This window comes from Poecilia latipinna, unplaced genomic scaffold (genome assembly GCF_001443285.1).
Source record: "Poecilia latipinna isolate Pla-1442-1.1 unplaced genomic scaffold, P_latipinna-1.0 Scaffold4263, whole genome shotgun sequence".
In the NCBI taxonomy this organism is placed as follows: domain Eukaryota; kingdom Metazoa; phylum Chordata; class Actinopteri; order Cyprinodontiformes; family Poeciliidae; genus Poecilia; species Poecilia latipinna.
Window position 1 is genome coordinate 1 of NW_015116879.1, and position 6163 is coordinate 6163.

General features: G+C 37.4%; 1 long non-coding RNA gene across 1 annotated transcript in view; it reads left to right on the plus strand.

Annotated features, from left to right (window-relative positions):
• The first annotated feature begins 4636 nt into the window (after positions 1-4636).
• The window catches only part of LOC106942421 (uncharacterized), an 18958-nt gene continuing 17431 nt past the window's right edge, over positions 4637-6163 (plus strand). Inside the window, exon 1 of the long non-coding RNA XR_001423626.1 lies at positions 4637-4763. This is a non-coding gene — a long non-coding RNA (uncharacterized LOC106942421). The remainder of the gene's footprint in view (positions 4764-6163) is intronic.

The window sequence follows — 6163 nt, forward strand, 5'->3', positions numbered from 1 at the left end:
AATAACAGATGAAAAGAACTAAATGTGTGACTCACTTAATCCTCCATTAACACAGATGTATACAGAAATACTGTTTGCTCTGAAGGAAAATTAAAACTTTACACCCTAACTTACACATGACAGCCCGTGCTTAATTTTTTTTCCCATCATCTTACTATTTTTCTGCTTTTTCTGCTTTATTTATCTTACCTTTGTATCACATCAGTCATTTTTGAATGAGAAGTTGACGCCACTGAATTAGTGCTATTAAAATTTACTTTTCGTGTAGCTATATTTCAAAACAGAACCACAATAAGCGCATTTTCTATCCCACAGCAGACTCCTTCTGGGCTGTTCCTCTTTCCCGTTCAGGTGTGGCTCCGCCATCTTTGTTTCTGTACGGCTCCGATTAAGGATGACCACCAGCACCCTCTGCTGGATGGCGGCCAAACTAAAACACTAGAAGAAGGTCTAAGCAGACATTAGTTAAACGACTGGAACTAATTTTAATCTAATAAACCATTAATTGACAATTAATGGTGAGTAGATTAATTGGTTAAATCCCTAATACCAACCATAGTGCTTAAAGCTACCATGAATCATTTTAGATAACTGGCAATTAGACTTTTGCATCACTGTGAAGGAACTTTGGTACACTTTTCTCAGAATTATTTTAATTCAGCCGCATTGGAGGATGTTCAAGCAAGAAACACCTATTTATGTCATGCCAAAACATCTCAATTGGATTTCAGTCCAGACCTTACCTTATGGTCATAAACTGATGGCAGGACTCTCCTTCAGGGTTTTCTGCTAGAGTACCAAGTTCATGATTACCACCACCATGTTTGGCAATGTTAACCCAGATGTAATGAGATGCACACCTTCAAAAACCAAATCCACATAATACGCTTTTACCTCATCATGCCTCATTATAGTCTTGGGGATCATTAACATATTTTGGAAACATGTGAGATGAGCTTGCGAGTGTTTTTGGTCAGCGGTGGTTTTTGCCTTACAACCCTCTTGTTGAGGCAGTTAAGCCCCCCACCCCCCAGTCTTTCTTTCTTCTTCCGTTTTGAATCATGAACCATAACCAATGCAGGTAAGGTCTGCAGTGCCTTAGATGTTGGTTTTTCCTTTGTAAACTCCTGGTTGTTTTTAAATCAAACACTTAAGTATTTTTACTTAAAACCCAAATTTAAAATTGTGGAGACTGAGCACATTCATTTAAATTAGGATGTTGGAGGTATTTATATACTATAGCACATGCTGAATTGAAAACAAACAATTCAGCATTGATTGTTTTCATGACCGGGGGGCCTCGGTTGGTTTCTAAGCCAGTCCGTGGTCCTTAATTGATTTAGTTCAGTAGGATTAAACCAACCCATTGATTCAATCGAGATTCTAACTGGGTTAGATTTTCAATCTGAGGTCAAAAGACCCGAGTTGAAAAGAATCGACGGTAACTTGAATTCCTGAATAAAAGTAATATTTGGGTTAAAATTAATTATTCTGTCTTCAGTTCAGTTTTGCATTAAAAATGATCAGATTAAAAAAATTCTGACAATCTAATAAGACTTTTGTTGACGACATGATGAATTCATTATTTTATACTGACATATAACAATAGAAAATAATATTTTATCCTCCTTTGGATCTTTATATCAAACAAGCTTACATTCTTATATTAATACAACTGTAATTTTCAAACCACAATTGTTCCAAAAACCTAGATGTTTAATTGCACTAAAATTTTAAATAGACAAAAGTTATAGTTTTTTAGCTTGTCTAAACCAACTTTTTTTACCAAATCTTTTGGCCAAAGTGTGAACATGGAACATAGCTAGCAACTACTTGTGCTAACTACTTAGCGAATAAAAAACTAACGTTATTTTAAGTGAAGAAACGTCTTTTACAAAGTCTCCTACAGTCTTTACCTCAAACCCACTGACACTAAAAGTATTTTTACCATCTAATTATCACATATTCAGTCTTCTTTTTCAGGTCATTAGTTACGTCAAAATGGCAGTCGGTAAACAATGATGAGGCTTCTTCTGGTGTCTTCTTATTGTCAACAACTTGGTTTTGATCTTTTACTCTACGTTTGGTTCAAACTCATTTCTGAGGACCGTTGAAATAAATGCTGTGAAACGAGTTCACAGAGACCCTCAAATGAGAGTAATATTGGATTTACGTAACAGCTTTTGGACAAATTACTTTTCCTCTTGCATTCAGTTTTGTTACACTTCAGTGTTTCAGATTTTTAATTATGACTTTGATCCAAACCAGCCTGGACCAGTGATAAAACACAATCTGAAGTTTAGAAATCACTGAAACAGACCCTGTCTGACCACATGAATTTTACTGAAAAATCTCAAAAAGCAACACTTCATGTCCTGATCTGAAGAACTTCAAGAACAGAAGAAATAAAATCATCAACATTGATTTCAGTCTTGAAAGTGTTACAAAGGCTTTTATACAATGTGGGAACTGAACCACATTGAGAGCCATTATTCACCAATTACAGCTGTAAAGGTATATCAAGAGTTCAAAAAGCTTTGCTTGCTTTGAAAACGGTCAAATTTCCCATCATGCCATTTTAATGGTTCGAGTTGGGGGGGGGAGGGGGGGTTATTGAGAATGCCAGTTGTGCTACGAAGTTATAAGATGTTTGGAGCTTAAAGCTGGTTCGACCCTCCACCACCTGCACTCTGCTGGTCAACTGGATGAACTGAAGAGCCTACACGTTTCGCTCACTTACAAATAAGACAAATGCTTAAGAACATTTATAATATCAAAAAAACAAGTCAGTCAAATTGTTGCAGAAATACAGTATTGTTGTGATTCTCCAGGTTATCAGAATGTAAAGAAATCCCATTTTTTCCAGACAGGCAATCAAAGCACAAAATGAACAATAATCCAGTGATAATGTAGCCTAGTAAAAATCAGTCCCATGTTCTACGCTTTGTTTCGTGCAGATGGTCTCAACCATTGAGAAACAATTTCTAGGGTTTGCCCCTGACATCTGTAATGCCCCAGTCCGATGATATGAAGCTTACCTGAAGTTGCCTGCGCTGTAAACAACCGTCCTCCACTGCAAAGAAAGTAGTGCAGAGCTGAACAACTCGGTTGTCAACTTAAATTATATTTGGAAGCTTGGTCAACATGGATTTGTTCACTTCCTCCGCTGCCATTGTTAAAACTCCAGGCACATTAGGATTGTAAAACATCACAGAAAATTGACGTCGTCGTTCCCAACTTCTCCTCCTGTTCACTGATTGGCCCGGTAGAAATTCTGCTGGAGGAGTCCAGAGTTAATGGGAGAAAGCCTCGATTAAGTTGCGAAGTGAGATTTAAATCGAATAGCGTAGGAAGGTTGTGGCTATGTGGGCCGCCAATAATGTGATAACTTGGCAGAAAATCTGACATCACTGGGGGTTTTTTTTTGTTTGTTTGTTTGTTTTTTGACAAAAATCCAAATTTGAATGTAGTATCATTTACAATTTCAGCTATGGTCCTCAAGATATTACAAAAAAAAAAAGACAAAAAAAGGCAAAAACAAACTTTTGATGGAAACATTTTGATACCGTCTCCACTGACGTCTTAAACTGATCATAAGGCCATTTGAAGGAATCCCACTATTTGAGTAATAGATTAAACTTTGTTAATACCAACGAATGATTAAAAAAGAAAATAACACAGTATGTTTTGCCCGGTTTGTATTGAAATCTGTCTGTCTTAGCTGAATATATATATATATATATATATATATATATATATATATATATATATATATATATATATATATATATATATATTATCTCAACATTCTGCTGCTTAAAACACACGTGGACCTGTGCGTTCCCCTTTGGAGCCGCTGTGCTCGTCCTCGCCAAGCCCCACGTTTGAGAAGCCGCTGCCTGGGAGCTGCAGCCTAATGACAGCCCTGTTCAGAGTCATTTGGAGCGCGTCCATCTTTATTCTGTCGGAAATTGAAAATCATGCCCCTTCCTGAGTTTCAGTTACAGCCGCTCATTATGTCGGGAGCCCATATCATTACAGCCAGGTCGTTATTATGTGAGCTCATAACGCAGAAAGACCGGGGGGGCCTCGGTTGGTTACATGGGGAAGCAGCGCCACCGTGTGTGCAAAACGGAGCGCAGCACGGCATTTAGAAACCCGAAGACCAATAAACTGTTGAAAGAGGTACATGAAGGAAAGCAATGGATGCGCAAATATATCCACTAATCCACTAAAACCAGGAAGATAGAGACATAACACCAGTTTTAAAGTCCCTTCACTGGCTCCCTGTAGCTCAGAGGATAGACTTTAAAATACTGTTAGTTTATAAATCACTGAACGGTTTAGCACCACAATACATTAAAGATCTGTTATTGCTGTACCAACCGACTAGACCCCTCAGATCTTCTGGTTCTGGTTCTGCTCTGCATCCCCAGAACCAGAACAAAATGAGGAGAAGCAGCATTCAGTTTCTATGCACCACAGATTTGGAACAAACTTCCAGAAAACTGTAAAACAGCTGAAACACTGGGTGCCTTTAAATCTCAACTTAAAACCCACCTGTTTAGAGTTGCAAATGGCTAAATTAGGATTAGAGTGTGGGTTTTGATGTCTTCGATGTTTTTAATGTTTTTATCTTTACTTTTCATCTAGTTATTAACTTCTTCTTATTTTTCTTTCACACTGTCTATGTAAAGCCCCCCGGAAAACGTCCCAGTTCAACGAATCTATATCTAGGGGTGTGAGAATCCTTGTTAAATGACGTTTAACTAAAGTCCTACGGGGTTTAGAGTCCCAGTTGACGGTGTTTCAACTAAAAACCTAGAGGTTGGAGTTCTTGTCAAACGGTGTTTGTGACTAAAGTCCCAGAGGGTTAGAGTCCCAGTTAAACGACAGTTAACTGAAGTCCTAAAAGGGAGCTGGTTTTAATGTTTTTATCTTTTTAAATCTTTTTCAAAATGTCTTTCTCTTTCTCACTATTTATTCAATGTCACATGCTGTTTTTATTTTCATTATGTAAAGCACTTTGAAATGCCTTGCTGCTGAAATGTGCTATACAAATACAATTTGATTGATTGATATATCTGCGATTGTACAAAAAAAAAAAGGGGGCATCAGTTTCGAGGTTTATGGGATTGGGATGTAGGTACAGAGTGGAATGTTTCACTCTATAAAGTTTTTTTTTTAAGGTTTTATTGGCTCTAATCTAATTGGCTCTTATCTTTTATTTGATAGTTAATTGACAGGAAAGCGGGAAATGAGAGAAGGGGAAGCAAAGGTCGCCAGGTCAGGAATCAAACCAGCAACGGCCACGACGAGGACTAAGGCCTCCATATGTGGGTTGTGCTTAACCCCTCCGCCTCCACAGCACATCATCACTGTGTAAAGTTAGAAAAATATAACTTTTACTGTTTATAAGCAAACAGTATTGAGCAATAGTGTTATATCTCATGTCTGTTCTTTTTAAGTAGTGTTCTTGTATTTTCTGAGGTGCAGCAACATCTTTCTGTCGTCTTTTTTCAGTGGCTCAATGTTTAATTGTTGATAATTTAAAGATCCATATTTTTATGTTTGTGAAATTAATAAATAATCTATTCCAATGGGACCCAAACTAAGCTTTTCGGCTAAAGTGCAAAGTTCTTTCTGCAGAAGAGAAATACAGTACTAAGCACTCTGTCCCCACACTGGTGGTGGCAGCATTATGTTGCCGGAAATCCTGTAAGAAAACCTGGAGTAAGACTTTTTTTATTATTATTATTGTGGTGGATGTTTTTCATCGACCTTTACAATCCAAAAAGCCATTTTCTGTTCCAGAGGCACACCTCTTCTAAATAGAGCCAGCTCTACAAATTCATTGCTTAGACTGAAGCCTGTTCATGTTTTAGAATGGCCTAGTTGAAGTCCAGACCTAAATCTAGGGTGTTATTAGAAAGAAATTTGAAAACTATGCATCAGTTCTCTCCAGCTACACAACTGAGGGCTCATGTATGTTGTTCTGTTATGTAAAAGTTCAATAAAAGACATAGATTTTGTGGTTGTAATATGAAATAATATATAATGCAACAAACTATGGACAAGTTCGAAGGTATGTATAGTTTTTAAAGGGGACCTATGTCGAGAAAAGTCGAGCTCATCCCACTTCCCCATGCTGGAGATTTTAGTT